The sequence below is a fragment of the Ambystoma mexicanum genome, chromosome 11 (assembly GCF_040938575.1).
Source record: "Ambystoma mexicanum isolate Mex_15411 chromosome 11, UKY_AmexF1_1, whole genome shotgun sequence".
NCBI classification, from domain to species: domain Eukaryota; kingdom Metazoa; phylum Chordata; class Amphibia; order Caudata; family Ambystomatidae; genus Ambystoma; species Ambystoma mexicanum.
In genome coordinates, this window is record NC_090934.1 from 27,847,252 (window position 1) to 27,866,579 (window position 19,328).

General features: G+C 49.6%; 1 protein-coding gene across 3 annotated transcripts in view; it reads right to left on the reverse strand.

The window, feature by feature from the left end:
* NHSL3 (NHS like 3) overlaps positions 1 to 19,328 on the reverse strand; it is a 566,971-nt gene that overhangs the window by 63,049 nt on the left and 484,594 nt on the right. The window lies entirely within an intron of this gene.

Here is a 19,328-nt window from a genome sequence, read left to right on the forward strand (position 1 = left end):
CAGACCTGGCGGGCGAAAAAGGCACCCGCGAGCAGAACTTGTAGTTTGCCAGACAGGCAAACTTATAATGAGGCCCATTAACTCTACAGTTGTCTTAGTTTTCAAGCCATTCGAAGGTCATGATGTTGAGCCATTTGGTCCATGGTACAATTCTTTATTCACAACCGTCTCCTCATCCTGAGATTCCTAGCTGCAGACTTGCATTGCAGGTTACAACATTCTTTTCTTGCTTTCCTCATTTTGAATATTCATAGGTGCATGATCAAATTATAGTTTAGAAGGTTTAAGTTACTTACCCGTAACTGCTGTCCTCCAGCATGGGTCTGGTATGGATTCATATGCGCATGAACATTCACGGTCGCCAGGCTGGGAATCCTTGGTAAAAGAAAAAACTGTTTCACTTTCAAACTGCATTTCTCCTCTAAACCAATCACTGTCCTCTGAGTCATACTGCCCCCATCCATTGACAGTCCTCCCCCTAAGCCCCGCCTTGGGCAGCCATGTTCAGATTTGGTAAGCACGTAAAGTGGCAGTATGACCAAGAAGGGCCGGAGGGAGGGTTTGCATGTGAATCCATGCCAGACCCATGATGGAGAACAATAGTTACAGGTAAGTAACTTAAACCTTCTCCAGCCTGGGGTCAGGCATGGATTCACTTGCTCATGAATAATGAATACACAGCAGTACAACATTACACAACCCCAGGAGGTGGCAAGGCTCAACAGAACAGACTCACCTCAAGTGAACAGGTTTCGTAGCACTGCCTGGCCGACTCTGGATTGCTCCCTGGAAACCCTGTCGACGCAGTAGAACTTTGTGAAGGTGTGCGTGGACCTCCACTTAGCAGCCCTGCAGATGTCCAGCAATGGCTCTGGTGGAGTGGGCTTCTAGACAGCCCGGCAGCAGTTCACCAGCTGATGACAGTCCATGATGCAGCCGGAGAGCCACCTTGAAAAGGAAGCCTCGGAAAAGTCCCTTGAGAAACTCCTTGATAAGGCTGTGGGACCACAGCCAGGGTCTCCCTGGGGATATGGTGTAGTGCGAGATGGCTGCCAGATGCACCTTGATGGATGCGTGTGCCAGCCCAGCTTTCGCCAAGGACAGCAAGTATGGGAGAATCTGTGGCGTCGTGACCCTCAGAGGGGTAATCTTCTGCAACCAGCACCATGAATCAAAATGTTTCCACTTATGGCTGTAGCACTTCAGAGTCAATAATGCCCTGGCCTTGGCGAGGACTTCCCTGCAGTCCGCTGGTAACAACCTCCAAACCCTATGGCTGCAGGAACCATGCCTTCAGGTTCAGTGATCCTGGGTCATGATAAAGGATTGCGGCTCCCTCTCTGGTAAGCAGGTCCATAAACACTGGCTACTTGACTTGAGGCAACGCTGAAAGGCTGAGAAGGTCCGGATACCAAATCTGCCTCAGCCACGCTGGGGCGATGAGTATCATCTTGCATCGACACTGTCCGAGAGGGAACACCGACAGAAACAGACCTTCCCACGGGAAGAACGCGTCCCTCAAGCTCCTCGGCTGGTGGAGTCTGCTGGCAAACTTCTGGCATTTGGAGTCTGCCGCAGTGGTGAAGAGATTGATCGGGGGCTGCTCCATTTGACAAACAGGCGGTCCACCTGATCCTGACAAAGTTCACACTCGTGGCAAGAGCGTAGTTCCCTGCTGAGGGAGTCTGCGATGGTGTTCTGGACGCATGCCAGATGGAGCGAGACGAGGAACATCCCCTGGCCAATGGCCCAAAGCCACAAGTCCTGAGCTTCGTTGAAGAGCACCGGGGAACATGGTGGTAATATTGTCTGTGAAGATCCTCACCACCTTGCCCTTCAGAGACGGTAGGAAAGACTTGAGGGCCCAGAACACTGCCCCTACTTCCAGGATGTTGATGTGCAGATCCTTCTCCTCTGGGAGCCACAGGCCTCTGTGAGCCCCACAACCTTGCAGACATCCGTGGTGACCGTCTCCTGGTATGGTGGGGTTTTAAAACCCATCCCCCGTGGGCGATGTGGGAGCGCTCCCTCCAGCAACGTATCGCCCGCCAGAACTCATCGTTGAGAGGGATCTTGTCAGCAAAAAACTCCTGGATACTTGTATGCAACGTGCATTTAAGAATTCCTGTAGGGGTCGCATCTGCAACCTGCAGAGAAGGATGAAGTAGATGCAGAACATCATGCCCAGCAATGACTTGATGGGCCCACACCGTGGCCGTGTTCACCCAAGACTGTTGCTGCACCTATCCTTGAATGGCTGCTAGTCTCTCCTCTGATGGTGACGCTAGACAAGTCACTGTATCGAGTCTGGCGCAAAGAAACAGCGCATTCTGCAACAGGGTTAAGCAGGAATTTGGCTAGTTTACGGGGAATCCCAGCTCTGTCAGCAGTCGGACAGTCTCCTTTGTGTGCTCGTCGGCCAGCTACCAAGAGCACACGCATAGCAGCCAGTCAGATACGGGTATATGCGTATGCCCGGTAGAAACAGATGGGCTGCCATCGGAGCCAGGCATTTTGTAAACACTCTTGGGGCCGACTTCAAGCGGAATGGTAGGGCCTTGAACTGATAGTGTTGGCCTTGAACCACAAATCGTAGGAACGTTCGATGTTTCCTGTGAATAGGGACGTGGAAACACGTGTCCTCCAGGTCCAGCAATGTCAAGAAATCCCCTTCTTCTAGTTGGCCGAGTACGTGCTGCAATGTGGCCGTCCTGTATTTTTGGGACTTTAGGTACTTGTTCAAACACCGCAGTTCCAGGATGGGCCTCCAAACCTCTGTCTTCTTCATTACCAGAAAATATCTGGAATAGACTCCGGAGCCCCGGAGCCATTGGAGAACGAGCTCTATCGGCCGTTTCCTTAACATGGCTCGCACTACGCTGACGGGGAACCAGTGGAATACGAGAATACAATGTGTGTCCCTGCGCGAGAGCATCCAGCACCCATCTGTCTGTGGTGATCTTTTTCCACTCACTGACAAACCTCATCAGCCGGCCTCCCAAGGGGTGCACGTGTGGGGGCCGACGTCCTGGCCGGTTCAGGCTTGCTTGGGTGCCCTGCCCTTTGGGCAACGGTGAAGCTGCCCTCCGCTAACATAGGCCTGGGAGCGACCCTGTAGGATTCTTGTGTGGAGGATCGGGGAGGTTGTCTGTACAAAGCAGAGTATATCCCTTGGATGATCTGCTCGATTTTTCTCTGGAAGAGCAAAAAGAAGATGAGCGATGTTGCTGAAGGGTGCCAAGGGAACGTGCCGTCTCCGTATCGGTCTTTATGGCTTAGAGGGACTCGTCGACCACCTTCCCAGATTTTCACTGTTGAAGGGCATGTGCAGCCCCTTTGCCTGGAAGTCCTGACGAAAGTTAGTGGCCTTCAACCATCCCTGTCGACGAAGGCAGACTCTGTACCCCATCTACTGGAAACCTGTGTTGGCGATGTCCACCGACAGCGTAATGGGATGGTCCGATGCCACTTGCCCATCCTGAAAGAAGGCGAGAGCTTCCATTTTCTTGCCATCCGGGAGGAACTCCAGGATTGGACCCAGCTTGTACCACAGCTCCCTGTTGTACCGGGCAAAGATAGCCAGGGCATTTGCTGCCTTGATTGTGTATGCCGCTGTGTAAATGACTTTCTTACCCATGGTGTCCATCTTCTTTCCCTCACTGTCCGGGGAAACTGATGACGATGAGGCTGGGTTAGCCGATCATTTCCTTGCGGCAGACGACAATACCGAGTCCGGCGATGGTTGAGACCTCAGGCACTTGGGTGCAGAGTCTGGAATCCTGTACTTCTTCTCCAACCAGTCTCGCTTGGCTGGAGCCGTGCATGGGTTCTTCACGAGTGCCAGGCCCTCCTCCCAAATGTCGTCCAAAAAGCAACTGCCATGATAGTCTTCCTCTTGGACTTTCGTCGGATACAAGAAACCCTCTTTCTTGGTTTCCTCGAGCGCTAGCTGAAACAGCTCGGAGTGTCAGGAGATCATGGAGTGGAACGATCCCACCTCGTTGGTGGAGAAACACTATGAGGAGCATCTAAATGCGGCAACTCATCCTCCGCCAGCACAAAGTCCTCATATTCATCGGTTCCCGTGGCTGTATCCGTACCAGGGTCCGTAACCGGGTCCACTGAAGGAGTCGGGGCCCGATGTGGAGGCATTGGATGATGCTTTCTTTTTACGTTGAGGCTGATCAGGAACCTGCAGCATTACGGGTGTCGGTGCTTGGGGAAACCTCTGCTGAATCTCTGACACTAGGGTGTGGAGAGTCGACAGAATGTCCACGGAAATGTCCCTTGGCTGAGGATGTAACAAGGGTTCGCTTGGCCCTGTGCTGCTGTCGTCATTGTCATCTTCTTGTACCGTATGAACAGAATCTTGGTCGTCGTCCGTGGATGAAATGTCCATGGGTTGAACACCAACCTTGGAGGGCTGTTTCGGGGCCTCCTCGTGCCCCACAACCCTTTTCCCACCTTGAGGGCCTTGATCCCGGGACCTGGACTGGTGTCTTTACCCCTCCAGGGGTACTTGCAGGCTTTGCTGATGCCTCTGAGGCCGTGTCGTGCCGATGGGGCAGGGATACCCCCTGCGCTGCAGGAGCCACCGTCGTAGGATCGGCTCCCACTGCTGCCGTAGTTGTCACAGTAGATGTTGACGAAGCGGCCGACGAGGACTTTGTCTGGGCCTGTGGAACCTGTTTGGGCTGCGCTGCCTTCTTCTCTTCCTCCAGCCTAGGCCTGTCTGATTTCTCCCATAACTTGGCTGGGATGGACGACTTCCTCTTTGAGGAGGAGCTCAATGACAGGCTGGCTATGGAGGCGGAAGGCGATGGTGATCATAGCATATCCAACCTGGGACCCGCGGCAGCATCGAAACCGGTGGACTTGCGGCTGTTGGCCTTATCTTGGACACCCACGATCGGGTGACTTCAAAGGACTTAGAAGAGCGCTTTTCGGACCGGCTGGTCCTGGTCGAGCATGCCCCTGCTCGGAGCACAGGGCAGAGGCCTTGCTCGAACTGAGCCACGCCGCCAGCCTGCTATGCCTGTCCTTTTTGCTCTTCATTCAAGAAGCCCAGGCATATATCGAACCCATCCTCGTTGTGATCCGGGTGCAGGCAGTAAAGACACTGCAGATGCTTGCCTTCCACAAAGACATTCCGTAGCCCGCATTTGGTGCATGGCCTGAAGAGGTCCTTCCCTCCTTCTCCTCCAACATGGTCTGAGGGCGCGAAGTAGGCCGAAGATGGCCTTCTGGAAACTTCACCGACAACGGATCCCTGTTGCCGGCCGATGAGGAAAAGAGCACATGGGCTCTTGGACACAAAAAAATCCAACTTTTCCACAAAGAAATCTGGAAAAACTTAATAAATAGCTCGGAGAGCAAACTCGAGGACGCCCAACACTGAAGTATGTGGTAAAAATCTGTGGATGGCTGTCAGAGGTGGGGTTTAGGGAGAGAACTGTCATTGGATGGGGGCAGTATGACCCAGAGGACAGTGATTGGTTTGGAGGAGAAATACAGTTTTAAAGTGCAAGCGAAACTTTGTTGTTTTACCGAGGATTCCCAGCATGGCTACAGGGACTATTCATGAGCATGTGTATCCATGCCAGACCCCATGCTGGAGAATAACCAGGTTACTCACCGTAGTGACCACCTTACTCCTAGTCCATAGTCCCCTTTCTTCCATACTTATGGGACATTCCTCCGTCCTGTGAGACGGGACCGGAGCACTTTGTAAAAAGCATCACATTTTTCAAAAATGTGGCCTTCCTCTAGTTTGGCGCGGGGTACTGCACGCGGCCGTAACCCCACCCTTCTTAGCTCCGACTAGCGCATCGCCCATCAGTCCTTTTCTATCGCCAGATCAGAGACCTTTAAGCAATAATAGAGGAACCTTATTAGAGGGGACAGCGGGCGGGCGTATGGAGGAAAGGGGACTATGGACTAGGAGTAAGGTGGTCACTACGGTGAGTAACCTGGTTATACTCCTACGTTCCGTCCCCTTTCCTCCATTCTTATGGGAGATTCCCAAGCACTCCTCACAGGAACTACAGTTGTATGGAAACTCCCTTACTGAAAAAGGTTTTTCAGCACAGCCTGCCCAAACTGAGCATCAGATCTGGAGCTCAAGTCCAAGCAGTAATGTTTACAAAAAGCCGATGGGGAGGCCCAAGTAGCCGCTTTCGCCATGGTCTCCCAGGGGACATACTTTTGAAAGGCAACAGCAGCTGCCTTGCCCCCTACCAGATGTGCATGAATCCTTTTAGGAGGCTGTAGACCCTGAACAGTGTAAGACTCCGTAATACAGGCAGTAATCCATCTGGAGGCCTGCTTGCCTTGCGTGTTACCAAAGTTTACCAAAGGTTGAAAAGAACTCCTACGTTCAGAAGTTCTGTCCAGATAGAACTTAAGAGCTCTTCTAACATCCAGGCAATGCAAAACCCTCTCAGCTTCCGAAGCCGGGTTTGGAAAGAAGACAGGCAGCGAGATTGACTGATTTAGATGGAAATCGGAAACCACCTTTGGTAGGAAAGAAGGATTCGTCCTAAGGACAACCTTATCCTTGTGTAAAACTAAAAAGGGATGCTCCACCGACAAAGCTTGGAGCTCACTCACTCGCCTTGCCAAGGTAACGGCGACCAGGAATTACCAGGTTACTCACCGTAGTGACCACCTTACTCCTAGTCCATAGTCCCCTTTCCTCCATACTTATGGGACATCTCTCTGTCCTGTGGGACGGGACCGGAGCACTTTTGTAAAAAGCATCCAAATTCTTTTCAAAAATTTGTCCCTCCTCTCTTTCCTGCGCGGGGCCCGGCACGCAGCCGTAACCCTGCCCACCTTGGCTCCGCCCCGCGCATCGCCCATCAGTCCTTTTCTATCGCAGGGTCCAAGACCCATTAGCAATAACAGAGGAACCTTATTAGAGGGGACTGCGGGCGGGCGTATGGAGGAAAGGGGACTATGGACTATGAGTAAGGTGGTCACTACGGTGAGTAACCTGGTAATACTCCTACGTCCCGTCCCCTTTCCTCCATACTTATGGGAGATTCCCAAGCACTCCTTACAGGAACTGTGGGTGGATGGAAATACCACTTACTGGAACAGGTTCTTCAGCACAGCCTGGCCGAACTGAGCGTCAGCCCTAGAGCTCATATCGAGGCAGTAATGCTTACAGAAAGCAGATGGGGAGGCCCAAGTAGCCGTTCTAGCGATGGACTCCCAGGGAACATACTTCTGAAAAGCAACCGCAGCTGCCTTGCCTCGCACCTGATGTGCATGGATACCCTTAGGAGGTTTCAGCTTTTGGACGGTGATAGATTTTGTGATACAGGCAGCAATCCATCTTGAAATGGATGCCTTAGACGCGCGGCCTGCCCTGGGGTTTACCGAAGGTCACAAACAGTTGGGAAGAGCTCCGAAGCTCGGCAGTCCTGTCCAGGTAGAACTTAAGAGCTCTTTGGACATCCAGGCAGTGTAGAACCCTTTCCGCCTCCGCGGCAGGGTTTGGAAAAAAGACCGCAAGGGAAATCGACTGATTCAGATGGAATTCGGTCACTACCTTTAGTAGGAAAGCTGGGTTCGTCCGAAGGACTACCTTGTCCTTGTGAAAGACCAAGAAAGGATGCTCCACCGACAATGCCTGGAGCTCACTCACTCTCCTCGCTGACGTAACGGCGACCAGAAAGGACACTTTCCAGGACACATACTTGAGGTCAACCGTAGCCATTGGCTGAAAAGGTTTATGGCACAGTGCCGTCAGGACTACATTTAGGTCCCAAGACGGGTGCAGATTACCAACCGGAGGGTAGAGGCGTGTCAAATCAGCAAAATGTCTCTTCACCATCGGGTTAGTTAACGAATAAGAACACCGGTCTGTAGAGAGGTAGGCGGAAATCGCCGAGAGAGAAGTCCTGCAGGACAAGACATGAACCCCTGACTCTGCTAGGGAGGGGACAAAGGACAGCACTGTGTCAATCGTCGCCATCCTCGAGTCCAATTCTTTCTCAAAACACCAATGACAGAACCTGAGCCATTTACTCTTGTATTGGGATATGGTCGAGGGTTTCCTGGCTGCCTGGATAATGCGCATGTTATCCGCAGACAAACCCAAAGGCTCTAGAGCAATGAACTCAGGCACCATGCCGCCAAGTTGAGCAATTGTGGGGAGGGGTGCCACATCTGCTGTTCCCCTTGGTGAAGAAGATCGGGAGTTACTGGTAACCTGATCGGCGGACACACCGACAGGTGTTGAAGTTCTGAGAACCAAACCCTGGCCAGCCACCACGGAGCTATCAGTAGAAGAGAACAGTTGACAGAACTCTTCAACTTCCAAATTGCTCGATGAACCAGAGGAAGAGGTAGGAAGGCGTAAGCTCTCATGTTGTGCCATGGGATCTCAAGTGCGTCCCATAGAGAGAGGAGGCTCCTAGCCCCCCTCTGGAGGCGTACTGAGGAAGCGTCTTGTTTACCGCCGTGGCAAAGAGGTCCACCTCCGGTGTGCCCCAATGCGAGAAAATCCATGAGAGGATCTCGCCTTCAACTCCCACTCATAGCTGACCACTGTCCGCCGGCTGAGGGCATCCGCGGTGACATTCAGCCGGCCCGGGATGTGCACTGCAAGCAGCCAGACCCCATGAAGCATGGCCCACTCCCAAATCTGAATGGACAGATCCACGAGAGGGGGAGACTTCGTTCCCCCTTGCTTGTTTATGTAGTACATCGACACCGCATTGTCCGTTCTTATGCGGACCACCTTGTTGACAATGAGAGGTCTGAACGCCTTGAGCGCCAGAAAAATCGCCAGAAGCTCCAATTGATTTATGTGCAGGAGCTTGTCCTGAGGTGACCAGAGGTCCGAGACCTGAAGAAGATCTAACGTCGCACCCTACCCGAAAAGGGAGGAGCTGTCGTGATCGTCACCATGTGGGCTGGGTCCTGGAACCCCACACCCACTGACAGGTTGCTGAGAGATGACCACCAGTCCAGGTCCACTCATGGAATCCGGAATCATTATCCGTTTGGAATTAGGGATGTAACGGTATTAAGGTATACCGTTAAAGATACCGTGAACCACTTAATTGAACAATAATAACCGTCACATTGTTTATACTGGTATACCGTTCATACCGTTAAGTGGGCTTTTCAATCCGATTTGGAAAGGCTGCAGTAAGCAAGTGCTGCACAGTCTTGGTCTTGCACTGTTGGATGTGCCGTCTGCTAAGTAGTTTCAGTTTGAGCAGTTTTTAATGCCATTCCATAAACCACACGTGCCTGACACAAAAGCAATATGTTAGCAATAGGAAGAATAAATACAGTGCCAAGAAGGAAGAGGTTTTTTTTTTTATGCACATTTTTTTTAAAGCGCTCACACAGCCTGCGGGCATCGAGGCACTGTTAAAGAAATTGGTTTTGTTTATTTAGTTGCGTAATTGTTTTTGTCTTCGTTGCGTATTTATAACTCACTTAAGCACCCAGAGGTTTCTTAGCGCAGACCCAGGGTTCGAACCTGTGTTGCTTCGTGTCGTCTTGCTTCCAAGGCACGCACGTTGCCGCTGAGCTATCCTCCCGGGACTTTGGGTTGGTGGCTTTGGGGTTTATATATTTATAATGGATAATGTTTTCTAAACATATGACAATGGGGGATTTGCCTGGTTCTTTCATTGAATTTACATATAATAAGTCACACTGCGAAATGTAATCATCTCTGTGGATATTCCCTGCTGCCATACCAAAGGGTAACATGTCCGTGATTACTGAACACCTTGTGGCCCGGAAGTAAACTAAAGGCTGTAATGTAAAGAGAGAGTGTGTGTGCATGCGCACAAGCGTATACTACCATCAGACTCCATTGATCTGTGGCATGCAGGTTATCAAGATGGCACATGTTCATCTTCACCAGTAGCCAGTGGGGGGAGCTAAAAGCCTAAAGGACCATTTAAGAAAAGCTATTCAGTTTGCTTTGCCAGTTGCAGCAGCTTAGTGGAAGCAAGGGGTGGCATTTCAGTGGAAAGTATGTTGAAAAGCCCAATTCTGGCCCTGGGTGCCTGGTTTTGTTTGTGATGATAAACCTGACAGTTTATGACCTTTTAGAAAATATTTGTTAAGATTAGTTAACTCCACCTGCTATACCGGGATAACCATGATATACCGTTGTTAAGCAGAAACCTGTGCAGTTCCCTCTGGGACCACTGCAAAAGATTTAAGATTACAGGTGTTGGCAGTAAACCCACGTGGTAGCAATCTGCACCACACAGATTCACTGTGGTAGCTGTGGCTGAGCAGTCAGACTTCCCTCAAGAAGAGTTAGGCAGTATATAGAGGATACAGGATAGGTACAGAGGCACAGTAGTACAAGCAAACACTGACCAGAGCTAGGTGTAAAAGTATATACTTATTTATTTTAAAGGCTCACTCATAAATTACACTAGCACAGAAAAAGGTAAGTAAGTCAAAACACAGTCACTATTACTTATATGTACATCCCTAGTCATTTGTTGGACAAGTCTAAGTTAACACCACTTATTTCCAAACAGAGGTGAGCGCTTAACGTCAGATGGCACTCCAACAAGTTATTAGAAAAGGGAGGGAAAAAGCAGAAATAATGAAAGCAGCAAGGTAAAACACTTTCCACCTAAGGTTAGCAAAGGCAGTCAACTGTGGAACAAGGAGAATTGGTTTGTGGCCCGCTTTAGAGAGAGCCAGGCGAAAATATGCCCAAGATCACACAATGTCACAAGTCTTTGCAGGTGAGTAGAAAAGGTTTTACTGAGTTTAGAAAAAGTTTAGTTAGGGTGTCCCAGGCTTACCCAGGGTTGAGAGCCGAGGGCTAAATCTACCCCGTACAATCGGTGGCAAGGGAAGCCGGGCGGAACACAGTACCTTTAAAAGTGGAAAGGATCCTCCAGCGGTGGTAGTTGTTCCTGGTAGTGGTTGCAAGTCGCGGCGTCGTCCAGGGGAAGAGGTGATCTCGACGTGGAGGAAAGCTGCAGGTGGTTGCACTACCAGGGATGAGACCAGCCGTGGAGTTTTCCGGTCACAAAGGAGTTTACCCCTCTTTCGCGGTTGAGGTAAAAAGTGGTATCCCGGTTGCCGGGGTGCTTGGCACAGGCAAGGCGGCCACGAGATGCTTCGGGACGGCGAAAAGAAGGCAGCAACTGGTTGTCCCCACCAGTTAAGGGAAGGAGACTCTCCGGCGGGAGATCTCCTCTGTCGTCGGAAAAAGTGGTGAGACGGTTCCGCAGGGCTTCACCGGTGGTGTCGTCTTGGCAAGTCGTCTCGGCTTCTTCCTCTTCGGCTTCTTAGGTCCTGTGGCGACTTCTGAAGAACCAGTCCCAAAAACCCTGCTTTTATGCAGCAAACCCCCATTCATACAGCCTAGCTGTCACTCAAACATGCTAAGTGGTGAGCGGGGTGGCTCACCACTTGGGCCAATCACACCAGAGTGTGACATGAGTTGGCAAGGCAACTCAGTCCAGGGTGCCTAAACTCCCTCCCACACCCCCTGTGGTACCCAGACAGAATGGCACCACTGTGGAGGGCTTCTGTGCAGAAGCCCGCCAAAAGTGGAACAAAGGCTCGACTCGGGTTCAGGGTTACTGAAGTGAACCTAGACGCCATTTTGGCGGCGAGTTCTGGCAAAAAATCCCAACCGGTGAATTTATATTAAATAAATAAACCGGCGGTATCTTTAACATTGCACCCAAAAGTGGTGCATTAAAAACAATGGGAAATCCCATTGGGAAATATTCCGGTGGAATATTTCCGTGGTATCCACTGCCACCAGCCAGAACTCGGCGAGGGGGGACGGGACAGTACCCCCTCGACAACAGACCCAGGGGCAATCTAATTGCCCCTACCAGTATTTCCACAGTAAGATGGTTTGTACTGGTTAACTTCCTAAGTTAAGACTAGTAAAGTCAATGGTGACTTTACAGACCCAGGGAGACAGTAGTCAGTCCCAGGGTGTGGAGTCTATGTTTGGGGGTCTCTATGACACCCCTGTGTTACTGCACTGAGGGTGCTGTGTAACACACATTCAAAAACCAATGATAGCCTATGGGGAAAAAATACCCCCTAGCCCATATGCACATAGCAAGTCACAGTAACACTCTCAAATCATGTCCAAGAGTGAGGGTAAAAGAGTCTCACTCTTGGCAGGAGAAAAAAAATAAACCCCAAAAATCCAGCAAAGCTGCTGGGGGACTCACTAGGTTAGGAAATTCAGCCTAAACAGATAATTCTCCCTAACACTCGCCCCCCCCCCCAGACGAGGGGACAGGAGGATTTAATCCACTCCTGGATGAACCTCATACCTCTAGTCGATGATATACATCCTAGAGAGTCCATCAGCATTTTGATGGTGACACCCTGACCTGTGCTCAATGGTGAAATCAAACCCTTGGAGGCAGATTGACCATCTCAATAGTTTTGGATTTTCCCCTTTCATTTGCATTAACCATCTCAAGGGTTGGTGGTCAGTCTGAATGACAAAAGTAGAACCATACAAGTATGGCCTAAACTTCTTCAGTGCCCACACAATAGCAAAGCATTATTTTTCAATTGTTGCCCACCTTGTTTCAGGATCCTTCAGTTTTCTACTGATGAAGCAAATGGGGTGTTCCCAACCCTTCTCATCCAGTTGGCTAAGAACTGCACCTATACCTACATTGGAAGCATCAGTTTGTACAATGAAAGTTTGGTGGTAGTCAGGAGCTCTGAGTACTGGAGCTTGGCAAAGAGCTTTCTTCAGGTTTTCAAAGGCCTGATTGCATTCCTCATTCCATTTGACCTTTTTTGGGAATTTTGGAGAGGAGATCACATTCAGAGGAGAAGCTATGGTCCCATAGTTCTCAATGAAATTCCTGTAGTACCCAGTGAGGCCTAAGAAGGCTCTCACCTGGGTCTGAGTAGTAGGTGTTGTCCAATTTTGCACAGCTTCAATCTTGCTGAGCAAAGGCCTTATTTCTCCACCTCCTACCTCATCTCCAAGGTAGACCACTTTACTCTGTCCAATTTGGCATTTGCTTGCCTTTATGGTCAGATTGGCCTGCTCAAGAGCCTGCAAAACATGTCCTAAGTGGGACACATGTTCCTCCCAGGAGTGGCTGAAGACTGCAATGTCATCCAAGTATGCCATGCAGAAGTCTTCCATCCCAGCTAGAACTTGGTTCACCATCCTTTGGAATGTTGCAGGTGCATTTTTCAGTCCAAAAGGCATAACCTTGAATTGGTATAGGCCAACTGGGGTAGAAAATACAGTCTTCTCCTTGGAATGGTCTGTCAGGGCTATTTGCCAATAGCCTGACGTAAGGTCCAGTGTGCTGAGGTACTTGGCTGCACCAAGTTTATCCACCAACTCATCTGTCCTTGGCAAAGGGTGGGCATCAGTCTTGGTGACTGCATTAAGAGCTCGATAGTCCACACAGAATCTCAACTCTTTGGATCCTGCCTTTGGTACTAACACCACTGGGCTAGACCATGGACTAGTAGAGGGCTCTATTACCCCGAGATCAAGCATCTTCTTGACCTCACCTTTGATGTGGGTTCTGATATGTTCTGACATTCTATATCCTCTGCTTTTGACTGGCAGACAGTCACCAGTGAGTATATCATGCTGTCCCCAAGGGGTCAAGCCTGGTGAAAGTGAGAACAGGGGGGAAAACTGATTTAACATCGCTTTGCACTCCTCCTGTTGCTCAGGGGTCAGATCTGAAGAGAGATTAACTCCTTCCACCTTTTCGTCCAAAGGTAAGCCTCTCAGGAGGTCAGGTAGAGCTTCACTCTCCTCCTCCTCTTCTGATGAAGTTAGAAGCAAGGCTCCTACTTCTGGTCTAGAGACATAGGCTTTGAGGCAGTTGGTGTGGAAGACTCAGGGAGCTTCCCTGGGTTTGCCCAGATCCACCAGATAGTTGACCTCTCCAAGTTTTCCCACAACCTTGAAGGGTCCCATCCATTTGTCTTGCAAGGCCCTCTGCCTTGTTGGAAGCATAACTAGAACTAGCTGGTCTTGAGTAAACTCAACCGTGTTAGCCTTCTGATCATGCCAATGTTTGATCAGAGCTTGGCCAGCTTTCAAGTTGTCACTTGCTTCTGCCATCATGTGTGACATTCTCCTTCGGAGACCTATCACATAGTCAGTCACTCTGACTGGCTTGGGGGAAGGAGCACTCTCCAACCCCTCCTTAATCAGGGCCAAGGGGCCTCTGACTGGATGGCCATAGAGAAGTTCAAAGGGAGAGTAACCTTCTCCCTCCTGAGGGACTTCTCTATAAGCAAATAGAAGGCATGGCAGTAGAAGGTCCCACTTCTTCTTAAGGGGTTCTTCTAAAGCACCTATCATGCTCTTCATAGTTCTGTTAAACCTTTCTACCAACCCGTTTGTCTGAGGGTGGTATGCGGTTGAGAACTTGTAGGTGACTCCGCAGGTTTTCCACATGGCTTTCATGTAGTTGGACATAAAATTTGACCCCCTGTCAGAAATCACCTCCTTAGGAAACCCAACCCTGGTAAAGATACCAAGGAGGGCCTTAGCCACACCCTGAGCTGTAACAGTCCTCATAGGAATTGCCTCAGGGTACCTAGTAGCATGGTCTACTACAACAAGGATAAGCCTGTTGCCTGAGGAGGTTGGAGGATCAAGGGGACCAACAATGTCAATCCCTACCCTCTCAAATGGGACTCCCACAACTGGGAGAGGCACTAAAGGTGCCACATTCTTGGAACCAACCTTACCAGAAGTCTGGCAGGTATGGCGGCTCCTGCAATATCTATCTACTTCAGCCCCCATCTTTGGCCAATAAAAGTAGAGGGAGAGCCTTTCCTTGGTCTTCTTTAAACTCAAGTGACCAGTCAAAGGAATCTCGTGGGCTAGTTGCAAGAACTGTTGTCTGTTCTCTTGGGGCACTACCAGGCGTTGGTAGGCTCCAGGTTCAGATTCAGTGGGTTCACTGTAGAAGAGGCCATCTTCCCAGTGTAACCTATACTTCCCAGGCTCTTGCCCATCAGCCTGAGAAGCAGCCTGTTGGCGGAGACCCTCCAGAGTTGGACATTCTCTTTGTCCCTTACGAACAGCTGTCCTGCTGGGTCCACCTTCTGCCAGTAAAGACTGCAGCTCAGGATGGTCAGCCGGGTCCAGGTCTCCAATAAGTTCTGGGCCTCCTACTAGCTCTTCTTCAGAGTCTAGTTCAACCAGACAGGGTTGTACCTCCCTCTCAGCCTCAGCTGGAGGTGTAGTTACAGGTGTAACTTTGGACAACCTCGGGGAAGTCCTTGTTGGAAGCACTGGGGTGCTTGCTGTAGGCTTTTTCCTAGGAGTCTTGGGTTGCCCCTTTGCTCCTGATCTGGTAGTTACTGCAGTAAGTTGCTCCAGTGGAAGAGGAGTGATTTCTGTCATCATCTCCTGAGATAAACCTCGCAGGGTTTTCTCTCTTGCAGGTTTGGTGAGCTCCTGTAACCTTTTACTAGGAGGTCTGGGGGTATGTGACACAACTCCAAGAGCTTTCAGGTCATTTCCCAACAGAACCCTCCCTGGCACTTCACATTGTATACTGACAGGTATCTTCACAGCCATATCATTACACTGGATGAGAACTGGTAACTGGGGACACATCTGCACAGGCCCTCCAGCTAACTTGATGAGGCATTTGGGTGCCTTAGCAACATCCTCTGCCTTGAAAAATGATTAATCCACCACAGTTATGCTGGCCCCAGTGTCCCTGATGGCAGGAGTCTCCTGACCATTCACGTAGACACTGTCCTTATAATACTCTTTAGTATTATCTGGGATAGAATTATACACATCTAAATTCTGTTGTTCCCACAACCCCAGAGAGACTAAAGAAACACTGGCTGAGACTCTAGTGGGTTCATCAGCCAGTAGTAGAAAGTTTCCACTTGCCATAGTGACTTCCTCCTCTGGAGCGAAGGCTAAGGAGACAAGTTGGACCCCTGAAGGTTTACCCTTACATCTGGGATCTCCTTTCACATGGTCAGTAGCCTTACAAACATAACAGGCCCCAAAGGTCCTTTGGAATCGAGGCTTGTTCTGACCTCCTTCTGGTTTAGCACCAGAAGGTATACTACTCTGCTGTGGTTTCCCGGGTGGCTTACCCTTATGGTTTGGTTTGGGGCCCTCTTTGGAATTGGAATTATTAGAATTCTCTTTGGAGTCTTTCTTAGGCTGTCTTCCCTCATCCTTCTTCCGAGTTACCCCAGAATCCTTGTGAGTAGCCCTGTTGGCAACCCACAAGTCAGCAGCCTTAGCTAGTTTCCTAGGATCTAATTCCCGTGAATCAGCCAAGTGCTGTCTGAGCTCAGGAGAGCAGGCATCATAAATTGGCTCCATCATTACAAGATTTCTCATTCCTTCATAAGTGTTCACTTTGTAACCCTTAATCCATCCCTCTAGGTTTTTCAACCCTTCACACACCCAGGTAGCCCAAGGGGTACCATCATGCTTTTTGAGGCTCCTAAACCTCTTAAGATACTGGGAAGGGGTCTTCCCAAACCTAGCTATCAAAGCTAGTTTCACACATTCATACTCTTTCCTATCCTCCTCCCCCAACTCCATTACCGCATCAGTTGCAACAGGGGGAAGCCTAGAGAACAACCAGGTGAGTAACTCATTACCTGTGATGTTCTGGAGCCCATGATTATACTCAAACATAGACAACCAATCCATCACATCCAACTTAGGCTCATACATACCAATCAATTCCTTAGGCATCCTGGGTCTTTTAGGACTGGAACTTCTAGAGGAGCCAGAGAGAGAAGCATTCTCAACAGACAATTTTTTCATTTCTAGCTCATACTTAAGCTCCATTTCCCTTAGCCTTAGTTCTTTGTCAGTTTGAGCACTAAGTTTCTGGTACTCTAATTCAATTTTCATTTTCTCCAGTTCAAAGTATTGAGGGTTAAATGTGGGACCTGGCAAAGGTCCAGTAGGTACAGCTGGTAGAGCAGACAGAGGCCTAGAGGGAACATCTACAACAGTTTCATCCTCCTCTTCTGGTTCTGAACCAAGATCATCAATACTTTGTTCAATATCAATATCATTGCTGTTCTCTACATTTGCTGGAGTGATAGGTTCCTCTGAACCATCATCCAGACTTTGGTTTTCTAACAACCTTTCTATTAGCTCCATTTTCTTTCCTTTAGTCATGAGATTCTTATGCTTACAGAGAAGTCTTAGACAATCAGCAGTTTTTGTAGCAAGGGATTCTTGACTATAACTTTCCATAGTAGACAGGTTAGAAAATGACTTTTTCTTTCTTGTGCTTAAGCTTTGTGGTTAGTTGCACTAAGGTATCTCAAAAGTACACTAAAGTGTATACTCAATACAAATCCCACCGCTGTACACCAGTGTTAAGCAGAAACCTGTGCAGTTCCCTCTGGGACCACTGCAAAAGATTTAAGATTACAGGTGTTGGCAGTAAACCCACTTGGTAGCAGTCTGCACCACACAGATTCACTGTGGTAGCTGTGGCTGAGCAGTCAGACTTCCCTCAAGAAGAGTTAGGCAGTATGTAGAGGATACAGGATAGGTACAGAGGCACAGTAGTACAAGCAAACACTGACCAGAGCTAGGTGTAAAAGTATATACTTATTTATTTTAAAGGCACACTCATAAATTACACTAGCACAGAAAAAGGTAAGTAAGTCAAAACACAGTCACTATTACTTATATGTACATCCCTAGTCATTTGTTGGACTAGTCTAAGTTAACACCACTTATTTCCAAACAGAGGTGAGCGCTTAACGTCAGATGGCACTCCAACAAGTTATTAGAAAAGGGAGGGAAAAAGCAGAAATAATGAAAGCAGCAAGGTAAAACACTTTCCACCTAAGGTTAGCAAAGGCAGTCAACTGTGGAACAAGGAGAATTGGTTTGTGGCCCGCTTTAGAGAGAGCCAGGCGAAAATATGCCCAAGATCACACAATTTCACAAGTCTTTGCAGGTGAGTAGAAAAGGTTTTACTGAGTTTAGAAAAAGTTTAGTTAGGGTGTCCCAGGCTTACCCAGGGTCGAGAGCCGAGGGCTAAATCTACCCCGTACAATCGGTGGCAAGGGAAGCCGGGCGGAACACAGTCCTTTAAAAGTGGAAAGGATCCTCCAGCGGTGGTAGTTGTTCCTGGTAGTGGTTGCAAGTCGCGGTGTCGTCCAGGGGAAGAGGTGATCTCGACGTGGAGGAAAGCTGCAGGTGGTTGCACTACCAGGGATGAGACCAGCCGTGGAGTTTTCCGGTCACAAAGGAGTTTACCCCTCTTTCGCGGTTGAGGTAAAAAGTGGTATCCCGGTTGCCGGGGTGCTTGGCACAGGCAAGGCGGCCACGAGATGCTTCGGGACGGCGAAAAGAAGGCAGCAACTGGTTGTCCCCACCAGTTAAGGGAAGGAGACTCTCCGGCGGGAGATCTCCTCTGTCGTCGGAAAAAGTGGTGAGACGGTTCCGCAGGGCTTCACCGGTGGTGTCGTCTTGGCACGTCGTCTCGGCTTCTTCCTCTTCGGCTTCTTAGGTCCTGTGGCGACTTCTGAAAAACCAGTCCCAAAAACCCTGCTTTTATGCAGAAAACCCCCATTCATACAGCCGAGCTGTCACTCAAACATGCTAAGTGGTGAGCGGGGTGGCTCACCACTTGGGCCAATCACACCAGAGTGCGACATGAGTTGGCAAGGCAACTCAGTCCAGGGTGCCTAAACCCCCTCCCACACCCTCTGTGGTACCCAGACAGAATGGCACCACTGTGGAGGGCTTCTGTGCAGAAGCCCGCCAAAAGTGGAACAAAGGCTCGACTACGGTTCAGGGTTACTGAAGTGAACCTAGACGCCATTTTGGCGGCGAGTTCTGGCAAAAAATCCCAACCGGTGAATTTATATTAAATAAATAAACCGGCGGTATCTTTAACATTGCACCAAAAAGTGGTGCATTAAAAACAATGGGAGATCCCATTGGGAAATATTCCGGTGGAATATTTCCGTGGTATCCACTGCCACCAGCCAGAACTCGGCGAGGGGGGAACGGGACAGTACCCCCTCGACAACAGACCCAGGGGCAATCTGATTGCCTCCACCAGTATTTCCACAGTAAGATGGTTTGTACTGGTTAAGTTCCTAAGTTAAGACTAGTAAAGTCAATGGTGACTTTACAGACCCAGGGAGACAGTAGTCAGTCCCAGGGTGTGGAGTCTATGTTTGGGGGTCTCTATGACACGCCTGTGTTACTGCACTGAGGGTGCTGTGTAACACACATTCAAAAACCAATGATAGCCTATGGGGAAAAAATACCCCCTAGCACATAGCAAGTCACAGTAACACTCTCAAATCATGTCCAAGAGTGA